This window comes from Aedes aegypti, chromosome 1 (genome assembly GCF_002204515.2).
Source record: "Aedes aegypti strain LVP_AGWG chromosome 1, AaegL5.0 Primary Assembly, whole genome shotgun sequence".
NCBI classification, from domain to species: Eukaryota; Metazoa; Arthropoda; class Insecta; order Diptera; family Culicidae; genus Aedes; species Aedes aegypti.
Genome location: NC_035107.1, coordinates 266837915 through 266865010, shown reverse-complemented (window position 1 = coordinate 266865010; position 27096 = coordinate 266837915). Strand labels below are relative to the sequence as shown.

Here is a 27096-nt window from a genome sequence, read left to right as displayed (position 1 = left end):
GGGAATTACGTTAGAGAATCTTCAAGGATTGCTCCAAGAAATTCTCTGGATATTTCTCCAGTGATTTTTCTGGTGATTCCTCCAAGGATATCTCAACAAATTGCTCCTTTTTTCAGAAAAAAAACTTCCACATATTTCTTCAGGGATTCGACCTGAACTCTGTCAGAGAAATGTTTTATTTCATCGTCTGAGTAATATCAGTCAGTTAATTCCCTGGAGGAATTTCTGATAACTCTGAAAGAAAATTCTAGTTAAACTTTTTAAGAATTTTATGAACTTCTGATGTAACTCGGGTAGGTTTTTCTGATGGAAATTATAGCGAAACTCAGGTAATATTCCAAGTGCTAACCAAGAAGAACTCCTGGTGAAATTCCGTTAGAAAATAATCTCTAGAAAAATGACTGGTGAAATAATTAGAGAAAATACTGGTGAAGCCTCTGAAGAAATAACTAGTGGAATCTTTATAGCAAATTTTGGTCAAATCCCATAGGAATCATTGAAGAAAGTCTTGATGAAATTCCTAGATGAACTCTAGATGGAATCCGTTTAGGAACTGATGAGAACCCTGCAGTAATTCCTGATAAGATTCCTGGTGGAACTCCTGATAGAATCCCTAGATAAACTCCTTGTGAGATTCCTTTAAAAAATAATGATGAATTTCCTCGAGTAACTCCTGACATAATCTCTAAAGGAATTCCTGATAGAAGCTCATGAGGGAATCCAGGTGAAAGTCCAGAAGAAACTTTTGATGGAATCCCTGGGGAAACTCCTGATGAAATCCCCAGAAGAACTGTGATGAAAGCCCTGAAGTTGCTCCTGATTGAATATCTGAAGGAATTCCAGATGGAATCAATAAAGGAATTCCTGATGTTATCTCTAGAAGAACATCTGATGAAATCCCCAAAAAACTCTTGATGGAACTCTAGAGAAACTTCCGATGGGATCCCTAGAGGGACCCTTGATAAAAACCCTGAAAGAACTCCTGGACGAATCCCTCGTGGAATTCAAAATTGATTGGCTTAATCTACGAGTGGCGTGAGGTGAGAGTTGTCGGTCTCGTATAGCGTGGAGACAATTCTCGACTCGAATGAAGTGACTAGTCGTGTAAATCAAATGGAGAGTCACTTCACTCGAGTCGAGAATTGTCACCTCGCTTTACGAGACCGAGAAATCTCACCTCACGTCACTCGTAGAATAAACCCATGAATCTTTAGAAGTACTCCTGATAGAATTCCTAGACGAACTCGTGTTTAATTCCCTAGAATAACTCCTGATCCCTACAGGAACTACTGGTGGAATCCCTGTTGATAATCCTGTTGGATTCCTTGGATGAAATTTTGATGGAGTATCTGGAGGAATCTCTGAAGGAATTCCTGGTGGAATCCTCACCATAACTTCTGATGGAAACTCTTCAAGTTCTCCTGATGAAATTTCTGGAAGAACTTTTTAAGAAATCCCTAGGCAAACTCCTGATCGCATCCCTTGAGGAACTCCTGGTGAAATCCCATGAGGAATTCCAGGTGAACTTTCGGAAGGAATTTCTAAAGGAACTCTTACAGAAATTACTTGCTAATTATTGGAAAATATCTTGAATGCATTTCTGGAGGAACATCTGATGGAATCATAAAGGAACTACCGATGATATTCCTGCATCTTTATCTGGAGAAATTCCTGGTGAAATTTCTGATAATCTATCAGAAATTTTACCAGGAATTCTTCACCTTGTAGGAATTTCTGGTACAATATCTGAAGAAATCCCTTATTACACTTTTGATGGAATCAAAGGTAGAACTGCTGATAGACTTGCTAAAGAAATAGATAAAAGATTGTGTGAAATCGCTAGTGGAATATATAGAAACACCTCTAGAGCGCACATTTGCTATACAACCATGTCGACGACGCTTCAAAAATTCACGCATTTTGACTTGCCACCCATCTGCATCGGCAGTTCATGTTCGTGCAACATCCCTACAGACAGTACGATCAGTTCGTCAAACATTTGGCTCCGCCCACCGGTGGTTTGAACATAATCAAACTCGTTTGATTTTGGTCGACCGAATAGTCAACCGTCAAATCGGTTCGTCAAGCAGCATCAAATACGGTCAAACATAGGACCAACATGAGCATCAACCTGGGGGGGCTTAGTCAATGTTGGTCAAACCGTCTGAGCGTCTGTGGGCTGCATTACAAACGAACACCAAACTCGCGTTGTACAAAACTCTAATTCTTCCGGTTGCTTTGTACGGCCATGAAACTTGAACGTAGAAAGAGTTCGATTGGAGTGCTTTTGGGGTCTTTAAACGTAAAATACTACGAACAATATTCGGCAGTAAATTGGACTATGACATCTGGCGGAGTGGCATGAAACACGAGCTATACGAAGTCTATAGAAGTATGGATACTGCTAATCGTATAAAACACGACATGCTGCGGTGGGCTGAGCATGTAGCTGGCTCACCTTGAGATAAATTTTCGCATAAAAATGAAACTATCAAAGTTGAAAGAATTGAGACTTTTTCAATTTCTCAAAGTTTAAAGGCTTCAGTAGAATCTTAAAATTCCATAATCTAACAAAAAATATTTGAAATATCTCTACGAAGCGTTGAAAATATAGGTGCACCTAATGGCTTCGCGACCAATAGTTTGGGAAACTATATGTAGGTAGATGGTATGACTGGAAACTGTTATATCGTTGTTGTCCCATAGACGGTGATCACAGTTGCGATTGCTGCTCATGACCTCAGCAATTATGACATCACCTCTATGATCGCTAGAATGTATGTAGGTACACTACTCACATCGATGGCGACTTTAACTGATGACGACGAACCGAAGACCTTATGCAGGAGCCCAGATGCAGTGCACTAGCCCAGCTAGACTCGTGTGGGGGCTGGGCTTCATCGTCTGCATGGAAGTCCAGTAAACCGGTTTCCCCAGTGCAAGGCACCTGACGTGCAGCGGTTCCCAGAGATTGGCGACTCGTGTGGTGTGAACTAAGCGATCGATCGATCGATCGATCGTGTGCAGTTACAATCGGTCAGAGGCCAGTCGATAATGATCACTATCGCTGCTTAGATTGATATGAGGGGATTTGATGATTGGCGCAGGGGTGGCTCATTGCCATTGAATGTGCAGCCAGCTAGAAAGGCGATAATTGACAACGTTTCGCTGTGCAAATCTCGTCGAATTTTTATTGAACAGGACGTGTCACATCGACGACATCTCGATTTCGGTCCCAATCTCCGCGACCACGAGGACAGTTTAATAATTAATTAATTTTGGAGACATAAAACCAAACGAAACAGAACGCGTTAGTGAGCGACACCAAAGCACCAACAAATTGAAAACTGTGTTCTTCGCTCTTCTAGTCGTCGCGTATCATTAGTTGCCCGGGGACCGTTGAATTTCCAGTGAAATCGAAACGCAATACATTCCAATTAGCATTTTATTTTCTCAGGTTCATCTTGGCCTGTGCAGTCCGGACTGGCGGTGGCAATACGTGGACGGACACTGACTTTGGTTTGGTTCGGTAGATGTCACCATGTGGGCTGGGATCTGCAGAAGGTGGCAAGAAAGGTGCAAAACAAGCAAAGACAAAATCATCAGCACTTCTGGCAATAAAGACAATAAATTAGACAGCCCCCAAAATGCTAAAACCGAAAACATGCACGTTGACATACTCACGGGATATGTTCGCCGGACATTGGGACAAGGTTGAGGAGCACACTGGCGTGCGTCAGGCGGATGTGTACGGGGTGCTTTGGAGAATTCATCAGAGGAAACATAACCTTAGGCTCTTAAGCCGTTTAGCTGTTAAGTTTAAACTGAATCAATTTGGAATGCTAGTTAAAGATAACAGTGTCTATTGGTCATAAATCAGTCAAGGATCTTTTTGTAATGGAAATTTCCTTAAGGCGACATCCACAAATTACGTAACGCCCTAGGGGGAGGGGAGAGTAGGCTCGAGCGTTACGGTTCATACAAACATTTGAAATTTTTCATATAGAAAGCGTAAGGGAGGGGGGAGGGAGTCAAAAATTTCCAATTTTAGCGTTACGTAATAAATGGACGCTACCTTACTCTCTTGGGCATACAGTATCATTGAAATGGTAGTAATATTTTGTCAAAATAAAACCACCGCAGATTCATTAGGATTTCCAAGGTATTGCCATATTATTTCCAAAGGACTCTTGAAAGTTTCCCATAGAATTCTAATATAAATCCAACAGGATTTCCATCTTAAAATACACGGGATTCCCATAGGGTTCTCACTATTGCCGCAGTATTTCTACACAATTTTCATAGAATTCCTTAAGATTTTGCACAAAGTTTTCAGATAAATCTAACATGAACATGACTCTTAAGGGATTCTTTCATGATTTTCAAATTTTTTCCACGTGATTTTCTCAGAAACACTAACTGTTTTTTACATTGCTTTTACTGGATTTTCTAAACTCAAACCGATTCTCTCAGAATTTTCCCTAAGAATCCCAATGTATTTTCAAACTCTGTGCTCACTACTTCTGCAGTATTTCCTCAACATTCAGAATCCATACGGTAGTCTCTGGAACTACACTGGAAATTTTAGGATCCACACTAGAATCCTAGGAATTACTTTGAAAACCAAGGATGCATGCTCCAATCCCAGGATCCACAGTTAAATGTAAGATCCTCTCGGTAACTCCAAGATGCACACTGGGATCTATAGATCCTCACTGGAATCCTTGGGTTCCTCACAATAGTCCAATCCTTGGAACCACACAACAGTCCCAGGATCCACACTGAACTACAACAAACCACACTGGAATCCTAATAGCCTCAATAGAATCCTAGGATCCACAATGCACTAATACAATGTACACACGAGTCCTAGGTTTCACACTGAAACTGTAGTATCCAGGATCCCAGAATCCACACTGAATTCCCAGCAGTCACACTGATATCACAGAATCCATACATAATTCCTAGGATCCTCAATGGAATCCAAAGATCCACACTGGAACCCAGAATCCACACTAGAACTGGACTCTGAATCCTCTCTGGAATCCTAGAATCCATACTGGAATCTCAGGATCTACACTAGAACCACAGTTTCCACACTGTTAACCCAGGATTCGCACTGAAATACAAGAATATAAATTCGAAAACCAAGATCTACATTGGAATCCAAGGATCAACACTGAAAGCCAAGGAATTGTACTGAGCGGTTCCACAGAAAATGACGACTTTTTTCCCAAATTTCATTTTTATATTTTTTGATTTGGATGAAATTTTGCACATGCTTTCTTTATGCCCAAAAATGCCTTTTTGCATCATCGGCTCACCATTTTGACTCTAGCCTTACTTTTAAGAAGCGCCTAAGAAAAAAATCCTTAATAATTTTCAAAAAATTAGAACTTAGAAACGGTTTGTCCGATCAGTTTGGTGCCTTGCGCAAAGTTTTAGGTTATTGTTGGGACTATCTGGAAAAAAATATACACTGTAAAAAAAATGTTGTAATTTTATATATATAGAAAATAAAGCTTAAAAATCAATTTATTTTTTTATATGTTAAAGTAGACATATGTTTATATGTTAAAGTAGACAAAAAATGTAGTCTTTTGCACAGCGGGTCAAGATGGAGAAATCATGGACAAAAAAGTTATGATATTTCAATATGGTCTAAATAAACTTTTTGAATGCTTTTCGACCCGATTTTATGAAAGTACGCAAAATTTTCAACAAAAAAGGTATATGAGAAAATTTTTCTAATTGCTACCGAAACATTTGAAAAGTTTATTATGACCATTTTCAACAAATTCACCTTTTTTTTAAAAATCATAACTTTTTTGTCCATGATTTCTCCATCTTGACCCACTGTGCAAAACACTTCATTTTTTGTCTACTTCAACATATAAAAAATAAAAAAAATCAAAATACGATTTTTGAGAAAATTGATTTTTAAGCTTAATTTTCGATACAAAAAAAAAAATTACAACATTTTTTTAAAGTGTATATTTTTTTCCAGATAGTCCCAACAATAACCTAAAACTTTGCGGAAGGCACCAAACTGATCGGACAAACCGTTTCTAAGTTATATTATAATGATCGAAAATTGAAAATTATATCATAATTTTGTATTAAAATCGCTGTATCTTTAAAACGGTAAAAGTTAGCCTGATTTTTCCGTATACCTTTTTTGTTGTAAATTTTGCGTACTTTCATAAAATCGAGTTGAAAAATATTTAAAAAGTTTATTATGACCATTTTCAAAAATTCACCTTTTTTCAAAAAATCATAACTTTTTAGTCCATGATTTCTCCATCTTGACCCACTGTGCAAAAGACTCCATTTTTTGTCTACATTGAAATATAAAAAAATAAAAAAAAAATCAAGAAAACGATTTTTGTTTTTTTTTACTGTGTATACTTTTTCCAGATAGTTCCAACAAAAACCTAAAACTTTGCGGAAGACACCAAACCGATCAGACAAATAGTATCTGAGTTTTAATTTTTTGAAAATTGTTAGAGTAAAGTGGGGCAAAAGTTCGAGTGGGGTAAGAGTTTCTTTTTAAGATTTCTAGCTCAATTCAAAACAAATCTAATAAATGTCATTGTGGTTCGAATGCTATTCAAGTAAGAGACTTTCAATCCAAATATCATAAAAATCGATTGAGATTTGGAAAAATTATGGCTATTTGTTGTTTTTCGACGTGAATATTGTAATTTTTGGTCAAACTTTCGTTCCATGGAACCATTTGAAGATAAAATCTTTTTCAATATTTTATGTAAGGGCGTTTCTAAGCCTATCATGAAGTTGCTATGAGGTGTATTAGTTTTTGCATAAATGTTTGAAAACAGTTTTTGGCCCATAGTGGGGCAAAAGTTCGAATCAGCGGGGCAAAAGTTCAACCCATGTATAAAATCACGGAAATATTTGCAAATTGCCTAAAATCCGCATATTATCTTCGAATTCAGTTAAATTTGTCAGATCGTGTGAAAATTGTCACAAAAATTTTACATTTCCACTTAGTTTTGTGAAAAACTGCTATTTTTGAGTATATTACAATTAACCCGGTTTTGGGCAATTTTTTTTTATGAAAATTTAGTGTGTATTTTTCGTCAAACTCAAGATTACGGCTGGTGTAAAGTATGCCTGTCATAAAAGGATCGATATTTTGTGTTTTAGCCAGCAAACTTTTGCCCCACACTAGATTCGAACTCTTGCCCCACCGGTGGGGCAAAAGTTCGAATAAGACAATCAATTTTGAAACTGTTATAACTAAAAATGGGTAAATATTTTGACACGAGTTTGTTCAGCAAAATTATAGCCAATATGTTGAAGGTTCACTGTATGGTATTTGTTCTGTTTCAACTGCTATTGTTTTCCTGGTAACTTTGATTGTACCACTAAGGTCGAACTTTTGCCCCACCTTACTCTAAGGCTTTTTTTCTTAGGCCCTTCTCAAAAGTAACGCTAGGGTAAAATTGGCGAACCGATGATGCAAATAGGCATTTTTGGGTATAAAGAAAGCATATGCCAAATTTCAGCCAAATAAAAAAATACAAAAGTAAACCGACATTCGAATTCAAATGGAACCGCTCTACTGGAATATCAATATACACTCTGAAAACTCAGGATCCAAACTTTAATTGGCAGTCTCAGAATCCACACTAGAGTCCAACGATGCACATTGAATTTCCAAAATCCTCATTGGAATTCCAGTATCCATACTGCAATCACAGGAATCACAGGAAGCATAGGATCCACACTGAAATGCCAGAATCCATACTGTAACAGCATGAACTCCACATTCCACACTGGAATCCCAGAATCCACATTAGCATCCTCGGACTCACACTGAAATTCTAGGATCCACACTGGAATCTCAGAATCTACACTAAAAAGCCTAGATCTACACTGAAATCCTAAGATCCACACTTACAATACCAGAATCCACACAAGAATCCCAGCATACACTCTGAAGTCCTAGGATCGACACAAAAATTCTTGGATTCACACTGTAATAAAGGAATCCACACATAAATACCGAAATGCACACTTCAGGTCTAAGATCCGTACTGGTGTTCTAAGATCCACACTGCAATCCTGCGATCTACAGTACAATCCCAGGGAATCAAAATATTCACACTGAAACACCAGTATCCTTTGAGAAAACCACCAAGAAATCGTCCAAGGGTTCCTATAAGGAGTACTCAAGGATCATTTCATAAGCCTACTCCAGCAAATATTCAAGTGATTCGTCCAGGATTCTACTGGCAATCCATTACATAATTTTCAGAAAATTCTTCTATTAGATGTGCAGCAAACATTGATCTAGGGATTCTTACAAAATAACTTTGAGAATTCTGATAAGAGTTTCTTTGAGAACAACTTTTTGGAAGAATTTCTCATTAAACATCTAAAGAAATATTGAAACATATATTAAGATGTTCGGTATTCCAATCCGCATGGTTATTAAGAGGAAAATAACCATCATCGTTTTACAAATTTTCGACGTCAGTTTTTTTTGTTCAAAATCGAGGCAATGTTCATGAAAATCTATCATTGCATTGCACTTGCTATATGTAATGCAGTGATAGATTTCCATAAGGATTGTTTAAAATTTGAATGAAAAAACTGGTTTTTAATTGTTGATGATTGCTGATGATTGAATGATGGATTCTTGATCCTTAAATTAATTAACTCATTATGCTTAGTCGACATTCGTTCCGACACACCGTTTTGACCGGTTGTCATTGTGCGCACCTCGATACAAACCAGGTTCATTTACCTAGTTTTCCGCGAATTTCACGATGGAAACGTGCGCGAATCAGTGGTTGCGATGATGAATCGTTGTGCAGTAAAGGTTTCATGAAAATCGGTTAAAAAACGGCTGAAAATAGTGGTTTTGTTTGTGATTCAAATGCTCAGGTAGAGCAGTACAAATCCCCGTCGAACGGCTGCCGGCCGATTTTTATTCAACATAGTGATGTGAAACACGGTGCGCCTAAAGGAAAGCCTATATAAAAAAATTCCGAAAAGTTTTGAAAATTTTGAAATTTTCGAATTTGTAAAAAGTGGTCGACTGTTAGTTGGGACCCACGATAAAAGAAGCAAGGTATTATACTCCGAAAAATGACATTTAGCAGTGACGTCATTCCTATCGCAAACTCGAACGAGTGCAAAAGAAAGCAAGGCATGCTTTCTTCTATTATCCTGTAAGCCTCGTGCTTGACGACACGGTATACACAACAAGGTAGGCTATTCCCACGTGTAAACAACGATGTTCAATCAAAACATGTGTCGTCATTCCTAGCCAAGCATGGGGCTAGAAGGATAGTAAAAGAGAGCAGGCTTTGCTCTCTCTTGTACTCGTTCGAGATTGCGATAGAAATGACGTCACTACCAAGTGTCATTTTTCGGAATATAATACCTTGTTGTGTCTACCGTGGTTGGGACCTGGGGGATGCGAAATGGAAATCATCAAGCTGCTGTCAACAGGCTGCTGTCAACCTTAAATTTTCGTAAAAATGATCTGAGTGTGCCGAGGAATGTATGGTCATGATTTCGTCACGCTAAAAAATGTTATAAAATTTTCATAACACAAAGACCACCAACTGTTAAGAAAAGTTGTACTAGGTCTAAATTATGCATGAGAATTTTACAATTTTTCTGAAACATGTTTCTAACTAACATACGCCTAGCAACTTTCGAATTTAGTATGTTTTTGTATTAATTGCCTATACCGAAATGATGGAGATTAGTGTGAAGTATTTTAAGGGTGAACTTTTACTGTGGTTTCCTGCGAGACAACCAAACCTGAGAGAGAGGAGACAGCTGGCTTAGATTGCGAGGTCCCAAAAGTCATGGGAACCTGTCATCAACTGTCACTGGAAAACCGCACATTCGAAGGGCAGAACGTGAAAAACCGTTAAAATTTAACCAAACTAAAACTGGATGTAATTTAAAATTTAGGGTGTTTTCCTGTGCTATCGCATATAAAATAGTTGAATATTTAAATATTGTCGATTGGACTCCAATTGCTATTGAAAATTTTAAATTGTATGATCTTTTTGATATCAAATGGGATGTGAAAATGGTTTTGACCCAGTTTGTGCTCTCCGAACCATTGTGCACAACACAAACATGAGAAGAATAAATCAAAGAAGCCAAGAAAACAAGCCAGTTGTCAGTGAGCTGTCTCTCTCAGAATCAAACAAACAACGATTAGCACTCGTGGAATAGGTTCTGTTCAATTTGAACAACCGAAATGTTCGAGCCCGCACCCCCTAGGTTGGGACGTACTACAGTTCGTTCTGTGTACGCGTATCTACAGTGCGGCAGAAAATTGTCTGGACATCCGTTTCACGTTGAATGAGTAAATAAGATGGGATCTTTCCTTTTTCTACTTCTTGTTTACTCATTTGGGGTAGGTAACGGGTGACCGTTGTCAGTGGGAGTGATTCCGACGTGAAACAAAATGGCGGTCGTTCCAGGTGAGTCTGTTAGAAGAAGATTTCCGGAGTACATGGATCCGACCAATAAATTCGGTGAGTTGACATTTTTGCAGTTGACGGGGAAGAATGGCGTTGCTCTACCGGTGAATCCGTTCATTACCGGAAAGTCGGTTGAAGCGTGTGCTGGTAGGTCGAAGTATACTTTGAGAGTACGGGACCCCGCTCAAGTCTCCAAGCTGCTGAAGTTAACAAATCTCGTTGGCGGAACCGAGGTGGAAGTTATCCCTGAATTTGAACGTCAGTCGGTGCGTGATCTCTTATATCGACTTGGTTCTGATGGAGGAGAAGGATATCCTGCAAGAGACGATAATCGAGAAAGTTAGGTTGTCGATGCCGGTTATGGACGCATAAATACAGATATTTGAAAAATTTTGTAAATTAAACCACAATAAGCATTTCCAGGTGGGTCCATAATAGGCACATCAGCAGCGAGCCGGATTACATGGGAATCAAATGGAAGCTCCATAATAGGAAACGTCAATTTTTTTAACATTCCTATTATGGACGCCGGGAGGGCCCAAAATACGCATTCGGACAACAGTTTTCCAAATGTATATTTCGCTGAAGTGAGCTGAAATGATTTTGTATGTTTCATATGCGTACTTTGAAGTAAAAACATTTAACTTGTTATTAAACTCCACAAAACGTTTATCCGTCTGAGATTTCATTGCAGAAAAGCGTCGAGAATGAATTTCAGCTCCTAAGGGGTCCATTACTAGCATTGAAACCCTTTTCGTGTTCAGCGGATCACACATAATGAAGGAGGCACTCCGGAGTTGATTCTTACCTTCTGTAAGACGATGTACCCGGATTATCTCAAAGTCAACTTGCTGCACGTTCCAACACGTCCGTATTACCCAGACCCAATGTTGTGTTACAGATGCTTTAGCCATGGACACACTCGTGTTCGTTGCCCTGGACCGCAACGCTGCGTCAATTGCTCGCAGAACTTCCACGGGCTGCAGTGCAGTGAAGCTTCAGTCTGCCGTAACTGCAAGGGCGACCATCGGCCAACCAATCAACAGTGCCCAGTGTATAAGAAAAAAGTGGAAGTAATAAAGGTGGAAGTGAGCGAAAACCTGAGTTTCCCGGAAGCGGGGACACGAGTGGAGCAACAATCAAGTAGTTACGCCCAATTAGCCGCCCAGCAAAGCGTGTTCGAGAAGAAACTGAAGGAGCTGGAAGTGGCTATTCTAGGCTGAAGACAAGAAGATCGCAGAGCTGCAAGAAGAGCGCCAGCGGAAATATGAAAGGATCGAAACAGGTGAAGCAGCAGTCAAACTCGGAGAGAGTACACCATGCCAGCGAAACCATCGTTACAGAGAAGCCGCACAACAACCGAGAGCAACGAGTGGCCCACTCGACGGCAGGTCCAGTGACGAGATCTAGAAACAACTCTCCGGCTGTTCAGGAGACGAAGCGCGGAAGACCTCCGAAATTCGTTTACCCCACACCGGCCACCTGTCCAGACACCAAGCCCGCCCCCAAAGAAGACCGCACCTAGCACACAAGATCTCACGCAGATAGACTATTTATCCCGGCAAGGTATCGGAGACACCTCCTAGCCAACGTCTTCGATAATATGAATATGGACTTTGAGACTTTTCGAGGTTCGGAAGCAAGGAAAGCGTAGTACCTCTTCCGACGCAAGTACGGCAGACTGAAGGAGTTATCCGGGACGTTTTACCCCAACACGTTGATGACGAGTTCACCTCCGTAGCCGATGAATCCTTTGATCACATTACGTATCGCAAATCAACCGAAACATCATCAACTCTGCATAAAAGCCATCCAACAGTTACGGAAGCAGTAACGAGTGCCCCAGTACCGGATGTTGCCGGTGTTTCTGGAAGCAGTCGTCTAGTAGTTTCGGCAACGGCTGGCACTGTGGGGCAAGACGTCTCACAAGTCAGTCTCTGCTCTACCGCAAACAGGTTCTGCCTCTTCTGTAACTTTTGATATTAGCAGCGAAGAGGTCCATAGCATGGAGTAGCGGCCGTATTGGACCGAAATCGGTCTTGTGGTGGTGCTTTGAAGTAAAGGTGACATTTCGTCGGAGAAGAAAGTGTTTGCGATCTCTTCGATTTCTTCAACAGCGCGATCTGAATCAACCCGAAATATTGGCAAGCACAACGACCGACGGCGACTGTTGCACACGGTCGACACACTGCGTAGCAACCGGCAACAGCGACCGGTGGTACTCACGAAGGCAAACGGATTTATAGAAAATTCAGAAGAAGTAGCGGATGAACTGGCAATGTACTACAGCGAAAGATCAGCGACTTCAAGCTACCCTTCATCTTTCCAAAAGACGAAATCGGCAACTGAACGAAAGTTCATGGATTTTTCGTCCAACACCGGCGTTGTGTACAATACCGACTTCACACTAGCCGAACTTCTGTGGGGTCAATACAAAAATACAAAAAAAAAACTGACTTACCTTCACCTTCTGATATTTGGGGCATTTGAAGCTACCCATAGTATGGACGTTACCATCCTCCGCTTTTCACAGCATACACCTAGGTATCCAGACAGTCCCTGACAACGTGACCTTTCTCACCGAGCGATCAGTTTCAGCGGGAAGACCGACCATCCCAGGTTGCATTGAGACAATTGTGCGCCCCTTACAACGTCTTCTTCCAGTCTTCGTCCAGTTCCTTAATTTCGATCAGTGCCTTTTGGGATAAGGCTCTTACATTTGCCAAGCTGCCCAGCGATTTCGCAACGAGCTCCTAGCAGACCGAACTCTTGATCGACGGATCTTTTTTGAGTTGAGATATGCTCTCTCCTCCTGCGAATAGCCGCGTAGGTTGTCTTGTCGCTTGCCTCAATGACAAGAGAATCGCCATTGAACCTCTCAAGAGGTGACTGTCGCTTTTCTTTCTTCTTCGGTTCCTTAATTTTGCTCTTCCTCTTCCTACGTGCTGCATTCTTCTCCTTCTGACCTATCATGATGCACCATTCGCTCCCGTTATTTTGCTCGGTAGCACACTCATTGTCCTTTCTCTGCTTTTTGAGATCTTCTTGCTCTCCTGGTCGTGTATCCCCCGTTTTTTCTCCGAGCGACTAGATTAGATTAGTGGGGAAGGGATATCGAAGTAACCCCGTTTGACATTATCCTAAGTGAGGCATGCGAAGTGCTAATCTAGATTATCTTCCGTCATGTGAAAAATTCTGGATCATTTAAAAGTAAATTGAGAAGTTCAATGTGAAAAAACCTCCAGAAGTACTTCTCACCAGGTAGCTTCCTCGATTCATTATTTTCAATCTGAAGAAGGTATTGGGGAAATGGAATTGAAGTCGATGCTGGCTTCATCAGATTTCAACGAGCTTTATTTATTTTGAGTAAATAATTCAAATGTTTGCTAAGATGACTTGAAATCCTTGCCAATTGGTATATTACCCAATAAGTGAAGAACATCCTATCAAAACTGACTTACTACACCTGTGATCCGTACATAACATACGCACCCGGTAAAGTTCCAACAGGGGTCTGAACCGTCTTCAACCCAACTTCTCTCTTCCGTTGACTGACCACCATCCGGTATCACCTCCAAGATGATAATATAGTTGTCAGCCTGCCTCTTCCACTAGATCTCTTTCTCAAGGTAGTCAAGGTTAGTATGCTTTCGTCGTCATCGTTGTCGTCGTTGTCGCGATGGGGTTTGTGGAAATTTATAGTTGCACACCGGTCGTAATCACTATGACCAATCGGGCGCGCGTTCATTCCAGTGTCTCACTTGCTTTAAGGAGTATAGGAGTCCCATACTTCGAAGGATCGGAACGACATGTCGTCACTGCAAGTTTTATGATTTCGACGCAAAGCAAATTTATGTTCGCTGTACTTACACGCGTTTGACGCGAAGGATTTCTGTGAGTTCCAATGTGCTAGTGCACAGTGGGCAAAAACTGAACAAAAGTTGTCAAAAAAATTAATTTCTTGTGTTGCTGTTAAGTGCGAATAGCAATTGAGCAATTTTCGCGAGAAAAAAAAACCCTGAGAAATTTAATGAGTTTAATCGTATTCAAAAACATTGGCAAAAGGGCTTCATTTTGTTGCCGGAATCTGAAGGTTCCCACAAATGGAGCATGCCAAGAAAAACACTAAAACTAGAAATTTGGAGTTAAATGAGCATCACGAGTACAACTGCGGTGGCCAGGAAGAACTTGAGCGTATGATTTTATGTTCTTGAAATATTGTATTAACTATTGACTTTGACGAAAATAGAACATTTGGGATAAATTTCCATTTTCTATAATATAAATCTTAAAACACGTTATAGCTACTATGTATAATATTAAAACATTTCGAAGCCATAATCACTTTAAGCTAGATGGAAAGACTTGATAAATTCTGAGCAAACTAATGGAATTTAAGGAGTTTGCGGTTTATTCAATCCCGTTAGTCAACTGACCAATTATCTGACTGAAACCAGTCTTATTCGATTCTGTGGGGTTTTTGTCCCGGAAATGAAATAAATCGCTACAAAATCAGTATTTACCCACTGTGCAACATATTGACCGGATAATTGATTAATTTTATCTGCCGACTTGAGCTTGGTCAGGATCTTGGAGCATGTAACCAATGCCCTTCCCGCACGACAACTTGTTGCGCTTCAATTATGCACCGCGTCGGGGCCCGAGGTCGAATTCCCACCAGAAATTGGGTGTCGAGAAAAGTTTCGCACATTCCTTTAAAAAACTCGAGTGCCGAATTGAAAACAGCAGAAAAAAAAACAAAAACTTTTGATAATATTTTATCAAAAGCCAGACCGTACCATATATTTAACACCGCATTCATTACCAATTCCATAGCTGCGAGCATCCACGGCATGCACCAAACCGCCCCAGCCAGCCTCCTTCTTGGTGGATTTCGGGTCTTCGCTCGGTTCCCCGGGATGGTGTCCACAAGGGTGTGAAGAAACTCCTGCGCAGAAGCACCACATCTCACCCAACCAAACCAAACCCAGCACACCAGCAATCGCCGGATCATCGGAAACAAACGGAGACAACAGCAGACCGAACAGAAGGGGGAGTCACTCCAACGCACATAAATCAGTGCCAATTGCTGTTGTTGTGTGTTTCTGGTTGGTACTGTGAAGCTGCCCTGGCTGCTTCTGGCAAGAAGTGATTCGGTGCTATTTTTTTCCGGTCGATTTGGGGAGGGGGAGTTCACAGCAAGTCAAAATGGAGAAGCGCCCCTCGAGAAATAAATGTTAAGGGATTGTGCTGAACGGAGAGACTGGTCGTATTGGTAATTTCTCAAGGTTACTTACTTACTTATTTGGCTTTACATCAATTATGTTGATAAAGCCTCGCCAACAATAATTTCTCAAGGTAAGGTCAATTGAAAAGTAGATGAAGGATAGAAAATATCGAATTGCTTTGGTGCTTTTGGATGACAAGTACCATCAATTTATTGGATCTAAAGTGAAAACAGGGTATATAATGAAATTAGTCAATACTGTAGCAGATGTAGCAGATTTGATGTTATCGGTCTTAGCAGACTAAGTAGTAACAGCAAGTAAAGGTTAAATCATTTTTGACTAAACTGTATAAGACATCACATCTTCCATAGAAACTTCATAATTTATCAACAGTTATCAGTAATGCAGACTTGGCCTGGATGATACGATGATTCAGAGATTCTCGATATTTTGTATGTCTTACCACGTTCACGCTATGGGTAAGTGGGGAGTATACCCATAGTGATCACCAGGCAATCCGCTATACAGTCAGGTCTCCTATTAGACACATGGTTGGGGGGCGTAATAGGAATCTGCGTTGTAGGAGACCCAGGGTTTATGGGATTTCATGACTTTGGGGGTGTCGTTGAATATCTCGTATGCCAAAAGAGATAGCGTAGTACTGAGCAATTCTCGCTGAAACCAGGCCGCCATCGGCACCCATCGTTAGAATTCCAATTTTATGTCACTGATCGCTAGTTTTCGATAAAACTTAAGGGTGGTCCTTTCTGTTTTCTCAAATTGGTGGACCCCTCGAACGCCAGCTAGCTGAACAGTTTGCGAAAAAGCCCATTTTTTGATAAATCTTGGGTATTTCTTCACGGGTTATGTCTCATATTTCACTTGGAACACATAGCAAACTTAGTGGCATCGCATAGATCATTTAAACTTGAAAAAAAATTTGAATCTTGAATTTTGTTAGAAAAATCGATTTTTCACCATTAGCGCACCGCTAGTTTTGAATTCTGAGATCACCATCAGAAAGCTGAGGAAAAATTGCGTAAGATAGGCTACAGAAACTAGGTGAGCAATGGTATTTACCCTATCAAATGTACGATTTTCTAAATCATGTTATACGATTTTGGGGTATATGGCGAGTGCAATCAATACAAACATCATTTTTAGTACAACAAAGAAACAAGCTTTCAACCTTTGGTGTTTTATTCGAGTCGAGTAAAGAATAAGAATATTATTTTTAGTGAAAAATCTGGCGGCCATCTTGGATTTTGACGCCTTTTTGATTTTAGGTAGTAGAATTATTTTTTCACCTTGATAGCACTCAGCATGTCGAATTTAGAGGGTACCGATAAAAAAAGGTTAAGTATACTCTTCTTCTTATTATTCTTCATTTTACTGACGTTACGTCCCTACTGGAACCGAGCCTGATACTCAGCTATAAATAGTTATAAATTCAGGTTATTAAACAGGAATTTTCTTTTTTAATGCGATTTCTGACAACAGAATAATTCTTCGACATATCTTTGAATTCAGTAATAATGAATAAATAAATTCAATAAATGAAAACCGTCAAAAAACATTGATTGTATTAAACAAACATTTTTTTACCCTATGCATTGTTGTTCATTGTATGCAGTTTATAGATTGCGTGTCGGGACATTAGTACGCCTTGTGGTAATATCTGTAGTTCTAACGTAAAACATTGACAAAAGTGCATTAATTTATAATGAAAGTCTTAAATTTTGAAGCAAAAAACATCCTTGATTTTCTAAGTGATAAAGTATCGTTTTTAGTACCGCCCAACATGCATGTGAAAAATAGCGAAATTGAATGATGAGAAGCAGGTTTTGTTCTAATGTGAACGTAATGCCGAAACGCAGGTGTATTATTTCGAGGTTGGAAAAACTGGCGGCCATCTTGGTTTTTAGCAGTTGCATGATTTTTTACCATCTCAGTGCTCATCATGTTAAATTATAAGGCCTCCGTTAAAAAAAATCAATCAGATTCTATCTTTCTTATCTTATCTCAGCTGTTCAACTGATTGTTCATTTGTATCAATGGTTTTAGACCAAATAAATGAAAGAAATAATGCTATTTTACAACTCGAAGATATGCAGAAGAATCATTCAGTTAGCAAATAGGCGTTAGAAAATCCTATTTGATAATTTGTTTTTAAAACTAGTTAAGCTGAAGGGCTGGCTCTGTTCCTTTGGGACGTAACGTGAGGAAAAAGCAGAACAAGAAGAAGAATAAGTGTAGTAGCATTGAAATTCAACATGTTGCGTGCTAACAAGGTGAAAACTCATTCTACTACTTAAAATCAAGATGGCGTCAAAATCCAAGATGGCCGCCAGATTTTTTCACTCTAATTAATACTCCTATTCTTCATCTATCTCAAATAATACACCAACGATTGCAAACTTGTTTCTTTGTTGTACAAAAAATTATGTTTGCATTGATTGCACTCGCCATATACGTCAAAATAGTAGAACATGATTTAGAAAATCGTTCATATCATAGGGTAAATACCTTTGCTCACCTAGTTTCTGTAGCCTATCTTACGCAATTTTTCCTCAGCTTTCTGATGGTGATCTCAGAATTCAAAACTAACGGTGCGCTAATGGTGAAAAATTGATTTTTCTAACAAAATTCAAGATGGCGGCCAAATTCAAAATGGCCGCCAACATTTTTTCAAGTTTAAATGAAAGCTATATCTTTTCTCTATACGATGCCACCAAGTTTGCTATGTGTTCCAAGTGAAGTATGAGACATATCCCGTGAATAAATACCCAAGTTTTATCAAAAAATAGGCTTTTTCGCAAACTGTTCAGCTAGCTGGCGTTCGAGGGGTCCACCAATTTGAGAAAACAGAAAGGACCACCCTTAAGTTTTATCGAAAACTAGCGATCAGTGACATAAAATTGGAATTCTAACGATGGGTGCCGATGGCGGCCTGGTTTCAGCGAGAATTGCTCACTGTCTTCGGCGAAGTTTTAGTGCTAAGAACGATCTACCTTAAGGAGTTGAGGATCATCCTTTTAGTTGAGAACTTGGCCGGTAGGGGCGCTTTTTCTGATTTGCACTATATGAACCATGAGGGATAAGAATGCAAAATTTTGTAACATATGATATCTCTAGATTCTGATGTTTTGGAAGGTTGGTGTCTTCGGAAGAGTTGTTCAGTAGCTCAAGGGCTGACATGCGATGGTCATTCTGATACGGAATTACGCCACCAGGCGGCGCTAGTGGGCATGGAATTCTTGTTTTGCGCATAGCTCAGTTGCCTGACCACTTTGAACGATGGCGTCTTGAGCAAAGTTGCTCAGTATCACAAGAGCTAACATTATTTGAGCCGAAAGTTTCGAAATTTCGCCACTAGGCGGCGCTAGTGAGCAAAGAATTTTTGTTTTGCGCATAGCTCAGTAGCCTGACCACTTAGAAAGATGGTGTCTTCAGCAAAGTTGTTCAGTATCACAAGAGCTAACATTATTTGAGCCGAAAGTTTCGAAATTTCGCCACTAGGCGGCGCTAGTGAGCAAAAAAAATTGTTTCGCGCATAGCTCAGTAGCCTGACCACTTAGAACGATGGCGTCTTCGGCAAAGTTGTTCTGTATTACAAGGGCTAACATTATTTGAGCCGAGAGTTTAGAGATTTTATATATACGTAGAAATCGGGAGAAAAAGTTTTTTTATAGGATTGAATTATCGTTATGAAATGTTAGCCTTTGTGATACTGAGCAACTTTGCCGAAGACACCATCTTTCTAAATGGTCAGGCTACTGAGTTATCTGCGAAACAAAAATTATTTGTTCATTAGCGCCGCCTAGTGGCAAAATTTCGAAACTTTCGGCACAAATAATGTTAGCTCTTGTGATACAGAGCAACCTTTCCGAAGACGCCATTGTTCTAAGTAGTCAGGCTACTGAGCTATGCGCGAAACAATTTTTTTTTGCTCACTAGCGCCGCCTAGTGGCGAAATTTCGAAACTTTCGGCTCAAATAATGTTAGCCCTTGTGATACTGAGCAACTTTGCTGAAGACACCATCTTTCTAAGTGGTCAGGCAACTGAGCTATCTGCGAAACAAAAATTATTTGTTCAATAGCACCGCGTAGTGGCAAAATTTCGAAACTTTCGGCTCAAATAATGTTAGCTCTTGTGATACAGAGCAACTTTGCCAAAGACGCCATCGTTCTAAGTGGTCAGGCTACTGAGCTATCCGCAAAACAACAATTCCATGCTCACTAGCGCCGCCTAGTGGCAAAATTTCGAAACTTTCGGCTCAAATAATGTTAGTCCTTGTGATACCGAGGAACTTTGCCGAAGACACCATCTTTCTAAGTGATCAGGCTACTGAGCTATGCGCAAAACAACAATTCTTTGCTCATTAGTGCCGCCTAGTGGCAAAGTTTCGAAACTTTCGGCTCAAATAATGTTAGCTCTTGTGATACTGAGCAACTTTGCTCAAGACGCCATCGTTCAAAGTGGTCAGGCAACTGAGCTATGCGCAAAACAAGAATTCCATGCCCACTAGCGCCGCCTGGTGGCGAAATTCCGTATCAGAATGACCACTGCATGTCAGCCCTTGAGTTACTGAACTCAACTCTTTCGAAGACACCAACCTTCCAAAACATCAGAATCTAGAGATATTATATGTTACAAAATTTTGCATTCTTATCCCTCATGGTTCATATAGTGCAAATCAGAAAACGGAAGCCATCAAGCAACCGGCCTCCCGTATACTGGTGGAACGAGGCACTCTGTACTCTTCGCGCCACTTGTCTTAAAGCCAGGAGACGATATCAGAGTGCGAGGCACAAGGAAGTCCGAGAAGAGCGGATAATGGTGTTCCAGCAAGCCAGACCGGCTTTCAATCGAGAGATTAAGCTGAGCAAGTTTAATTGCTTCAAAGAGCTGTGCCGAGTAGCTGATGCTAATCCTTGGAGGGATGCCTACCGAGTAATAATGACGAAAATCAAGGACCCGTCGACGCCGGCCGAAACATGTGCGGACAAACTGAGAGTCATCGTCGAGGGTCTATTCCCAAAGCATGATCCTACAATGTGGTCGGCCACACCATAGGCAATGAAGAGGTAGGAAATGCCGTAGCTCGTAAGATCTCCAACGAGGAGCTTATAGCAGCTGTGCAAGCGCTGAAGCTGAACAAGGCCCCGGGTTCTGACGGAACCTCCAACGTGGCACTCAAATCAGCAGTCTTTGCGTATCCAGATATGGTAAGGAAGGTTATGCAAAAATGCCTGGACGAAGGTCAATTTCCAGAAATATGGAAAAATCAAAAACTGGTACTGTTGCCTAAGCTGGAAAAACCGCCCGGGGATCCAGGATCATATAGGCCTATAGTTTACTGGATACACTCGGTGAACTCTTGGAACGGGTTATCCTCAGCAGGGTGATGAAATGCACAGAGAGAGAACGGGCTATTAGAAAGGCAATTTGGATTCCGGAAAGAAAGGTTGACGGAGCCGAGAAAGCATTGAAACAAAAGCGTAGATGTGAAGAACGCGTTCAACAGCGCCAGCTGGCAGTCCATTGCCACAGCGCTGCACAGAATGCTACTACTTGTGCCAGCTTTTGAAAAGCTACTTCCAAAACCGTGTACTGAGGTATGAAACCGACGCCGGCCCGAAGGAGTTAAGAATAACGGCTTGAGCCCCACATGGTTCCATACTGGGACCAACGCTGTAGAATGCGATGTACGACGGGGTCCTATCGCTGGAGCTACCCAAGGTGAGACGCAGGAGGAAGTAGAAATGCTGACAACGGAGGCAATTGGTCTAGTCGAAGGTTGGATGGAGGGAGTCAAGCTGAAGATAGCCCACCACAAAACTGAGGTGCTACTAGTTAGCAACTGCAAAGCAGTCATGCACGGTGAGATCACTGTCGGGGGGCATGCCGTAGCATGACAGCGAAAGCTGAAACACTTGGGCGTAATGCTGGACGATCTGCTGAACTTCAATAGTCATGTCGATTATGCATGCGAGAAGGCGGCGAAGGCGAATAATGCGCTCACAAGACTTGTGCCCAACATAGGTGGTCCTAGAAGCATTTAGAGACGTCATCTGGCTGTCGTATCAACATCGATACTAAAATACGGTGCGCCAGCCTGGGGCGCGGCGCTACAGACCAAGCGGAATGGGGATAAGTTGAACAGCACGTTCCGACTCATCACCATGCGAGTGGTGAGCACGTACAAGACAATATCGTCAGAGGCGGTATGCGTAATTGCTGGAATGATCCTGATCTGCATCATCCTGTCCGAAGACATCGACTGCTACCAGCGAAGAGAAACTAGGTAGGCGAGGAAGTTGGCAAGAATTCGTTCGCTGGCTAAGTGGCAGCAAGAATGGGATGCTTCCGAGAAAGGAAGGTGGACCTGGGTGATGGAAGTGAACTTCCACCTGACACAGTTCTTGTCAGATCACGGCTGCTTCAAGCAGTTTCTGCACCGATTCGACCATGCGTCTTCACCATTGTGTTCTGGGTGTATGTAGATTGAAGAAACGCCAGAACATGTTGGTCTTCGACTGCCCGAGGTTCAACATAGAACGAAACACGGTGGTGGCTGCTTTTGGTGAGTACTTTAGCATCGAAGGTGTTGTACACGGAATGATAAGCGATCCCGATCATTGGAATATGATGACCACCACCATGTTGCAAATAATGTCTGGCTTACAGCGCAACTGGCGAGTAGAGCAGCGAAACGAGACGCAGGGAGCAGCGCTTGACGTCGGGTCGTCGAGGCACTGATGAACCGGAAGCCAACCTCCCACCGGAATTGTCGGAACTCGGCACTCGATAAGTCAGTCTATTGATGAGAGAAGACCATCGGGCGCGTTCAGAGTAGGCTAGATCCTCCGTCGGGAACTACAGAGAGTAGAAGGTGCGTAACGTAGTATCGGTAATACGTCGTCGAGGCGCCTGGGAACCGGAATTGCAGAACCGCCCCTGACACTTGGCCGATCACCATCGATTCGAAGTAGGCTAGATTCTCCGCCGGGGACTATTCTTAGTAGTTAGAGCGTATCACCGATAACTTTATACACCGATACTTTTTATCCGTTTTTAGTGCCTTGATGGCCACTTCAATCGGAAGCCTAATTGACGCTATAAGTATTCCGGGTGGTCCCTTCCTTATGCGGATCTCCATCTGCATTTCCCCAAGCTCCTTCATGACAATCCTTACATCTTCGTCCGTAGAGATTGCTTTCAGGTTCTTGCATTCAAGGACCACCTCCGGGCACATGGCTCTCACTTGTACCCTTTTACCCATGGCTTTCTCGAGAGCTCTTTGTAGGAAGAGCTGCTGGCCATCGGGTCTCTTTTTAACTCCAGGATCATATCTCCGGTGCGAGTGCGCCTGACTTTCCTCATCAGCACTTAGCGTCTCTTCCGGCCCTTGAAGAACCTTTGCTTTTCGGACCTGCTCTGTGTTTACGGCTTCCGATGTTTTCCCTTGACGATGTCCCATGGGGTATTCTGGGTAGTCTCGTAGACGCGAGCGTCCTTATATTTCTTGGAGCCTGATATTACATCTCCTGGTGAGGCTATTGGCATTGGTTTCCTCCATTTCAGTCAATTCCGCTTTCTGTGCAACGGGCGCCCATTCCTTGGGGTTCCTTGGATCTTCAACACCAAAGTCTTGATGTCTTTGAGCACATTGCTTCTTTAATCGACGAACACGTGCAATTCGTTCACCAGTTTCTTAGCTGTTACAACTCTCGGTAGCTTTGGTACCTTCGACCATGCAATGACCTGAGCTTGTTGCTGCTGCTGCTGCTCACGAAGCTACTTGTTAAGCTGCTGCTGCTGTTCCTCCTGATCGCACTGTTGTTGCCCTAGCAGCGAGATCATGCAAAGTTTGACACGATCCTTTATAAGAATCGTGTTCAGAGCCGGATCGGCATAGTTCGGGGTGTGGTCATCCGAGCCTAGTACTCATCACTTAAGATGGACGGGTTCCGAACGTATCCAGAGACCTGTCAAGGTTTAACCGGGACGGGGGCAATCGCACTATTAGCCTACTCGCCGTTTCAAGTTGGCATCAGCTATCCTTACTCGGTGAATAGAATAACATGACTGTCAGCTCGGTGTCACAATGTAGTTTGTAATCCATAATCCGTGTCCGTGCCGGTTGGCACTCCAGAGGGCTAAGGTCTTTGAAAGCGGTACCAGGTCACTCGTTCGGATGAACCATGCACTCGGCCACCTCCCGGAGGAGGTGCTTAAGGTGGTTTTCCTGGCACCTGGCATCCTTTCACTCTAGCTGATGTCAGAAGGACAACAGTGCCCACCAGCTAAGTACGCAATCCTTGGCTGGCGGTCTTTGTCATCGTTAGACCCGTGGAAGCGTGAGGTAGGGGCATGTGAGGACCAGTGCTATGTTGGACGCTCCTTCCTGGTTGTCGACTCACCATTTTGCAACCCTATTAGAATCCTGCAAAAGTAGTAACATAGTTTTCTGTTTCACGAACAGTTTTCGCATTCTCATATCATATTGCGATACCTTAGAAAGAATTAGGTGATTCCTATGAATGTTGAATAATTCGGGCGTTTTTGGGTTAATGTACCTAGATGTGAAAAATTCCATCTGTTCTGGCCGAGCAGTTTAGGCCCCTAGAAAGAAGAGAAATTTGAATTAGAAGACAGTAAATCATTAAAAGTCGATTAGCTACTTACCAACCAAATCATTCACACTCAAAATAATTATGTTTGTTTATTTTCTGCGAAGTTGACAGTAGCAACATATGATTACGCAATGGACCTATACACGGGTTCACTATGTGACGTTTTAGCGGTGCCGTGTTATGTATGTGACCATAGAAACCAGTGAATTCGGCACCGCTCAAACGTCAAATCAGTGAACACGTGCATCAGTCCATAGTATTAGTAGGCATTCATGAGTTACCAGTGAGTGCCAACCTACACAGTCTCATTTTGACAAACTGACAGCATCGACTTGCATGCAAGTTTAGACAGGGAAAGCAAATGTCACATACAAGTGTGTGTTTACATGCACACAAATCGACGGTTATTTTTCTGCAGGAAGACTGAGGACCGTCGAAAAAGTGAACCAAGTAGTGAAAGCTGCCCCATACCAGTGAATCGAGCCCAAGTTCCAGGGAACGTGACTCTCAATGAGGTGATTCGCAAGTTAACCCTTTCCTGCCCGGTGACCTTAAATTCTTCCTTTCGGAAAAAAGGTCGCTGCGAAAACACCATCATTGCTAGCCAAAAAAATATCTGTCACTTCTTCCAAATCAGTCCACCAAAAAAATTTAAGAGATGGAAAATGCTCTTGCAATACCTAGCAACTTGGTTTTTAATTAGAATTGCGCACGTTTTTGAGCTTATTCGCAAGCAGGTGGTGACAATTTGGTTTTCTTTAATAGAGTTAGAATAGGCTGCTGAGGATTCTCAATGTTTTAGACAGTTTCATAAAGTTCGGTAATGGGTATGATTGTCAATCAAGCCTTAAGAGTTACGGATTCGTTAAACTTTCCTGCTTATCTGCTTGTACGAGAGTTGTCGAGAATACAATGCGGACTGAATCCAAATTCTTCATACAGTTAACTCTCCCTTACTCGATATTCCGTACCTCGATATCGAGTTAGAGAACCATAGTAAAAGTTGATTTTCATGGCTAACTCGATGGTCTCTTGGATCGCAGTTGCATTGGTTTTGTGTTCTATGACTCGATACCTCCCTAACTCGATGGTCCCTTCAATATCGAGTAAGGTGGAGTTGACTGTAATTAAATGTCATATGGTATTCAACAAAAATAAACTTTCTCCCAAATGATCCTTTGGCCCAAATGACATTCAGCATAAGAACCGAAACTCTACCGTCAATAAGGCGTGAAATCGAGTTCATATGATACGATTTTTCACGATACTTTACATTACAAAAAAAAAATACTCACCACGTATGTTTGGGTATACAGGCAAAATCTTCTTCACCGGCAGGGAATTGACCCGAAGGTTCTCAACCAGTAATACCTCGCTGATAAAGGTTGGCTTGCACTCTTCGCTAAAGCGTCGAACTGTGCGCCGGTTATCGATCCCTAACAACAATAATCGAAAGCTCACGCCCCCTCTCGGCTGAATTGAAAGCGTCTGCTAAAAGGGATACGCACTCGACCACAGCCAGCACCGTACAAGTCCTAAAAGTTAATGAAAAACGATCGATTCCGTTGAGTGCGAGGAGTTGGAGCTCGAGAAATCAGCAAAAATAGGGGGCCTAACCTCGTTAAAATTGAAACCGTCCGTCGTTGGTTTCGTCTCCGAGGTCCCGAGCCGATATTGCTTTCGCGGATTTTCCCATCATCCGAAGGAGGAGGACTCTCTCCGTCTATCTTCCTTTCGGTTCTCTAGTGAAGGGTGTTATTTTTTCGGTGCTCGATTCTGGCTCTTAATTGCTTTTTGGCCTCGAGATACGCACTTTTAGCCGAAGAGGACATCAGTCAGGCAGGACAAGCGGCGCAGCTGCTTCGACAGTCACGGTCAAGGTTACAACCACGACATCGACCTACGAAAGAAAGGCGGTAACCGCAGTCGAACAATCTGGATCACGGGACCAAGACCTTATGTGCGGTTCTTCGGATCGATACGATGGGAAACGAAATCAAAGCGGCTGCTCCCATCTACGGTCGTAATTGTCTGTCGATCAATTACGCGATTCGCCCCGAAAAGACATCGATCAAGCAATAATTTGCTCGAAGGGTCGCAGAATCGTCCGGAGGTTTCTTCCGCCATGGCCCATGCGGTAATCCAAGCGCCGAGCCGGAGGGCGAAAAGGGCTTATCTGCCCGGAATCGTCAGCCGATGGCTCCCCAGATAAGGCGCGGTTTGATTTTTATTGCAGTCTGATTTGAATACGACAATTTCGGGCAGTGCGTTTTTTTCTGCTGCCCGTTGTTATGCGCGGACAAAGGAAGCCTGACATCGAGGAGTTCTGCGAAGACTTCGGCCGATCTTCGTCTGGTGCGGTGGGCTGGAGAACAAGGTTGAATGCATTTTCCTTCCACTTATTGATTTTTTTTTTGTGCTGCGTTTTGTCGTTAGACAGAGCCCCACTAAGGTCGCTCTTTGTTAGGTACTAAGGGTATGCGTATTTTATTGTTTCTTGTTGATTTAAGTAGTATGATGCTTCAGAGTAGTTGTGCATAATTAAGTTTTGCATCATCTTACATCACTTGATACTTACTTGAATCTATGACAAAAGGTTGAAAGTTAATAGGTCAAAAGGACAGAAGATCGAAAGACAGAAGGTCAAAAAACAAAAAAAAACATGCGCTAAAGGGATGTAATTTTTTTTTCAAAGAAGGAAAAAATCCCACCGAACCAATCATTTTCGACCTTTTGTCCTTTCGACGTTC

At 41.8% G+C, this 27096-nt stretch overlaps 1 protein-coding gene across 1 annotated transcript in view; it reads right to left on the bottom strand.

Moving 5' to 3' along the window:
- The window catches only part of LOC5567502 (GATA-binding factor C), a 678672-nt gene that overhangs the window by 136896 nt on the left and 514680 nt on the right, over positions 1–27096 (bottom strand). The gene's annotated exons all lie outside the window — the stretch shown is intronic.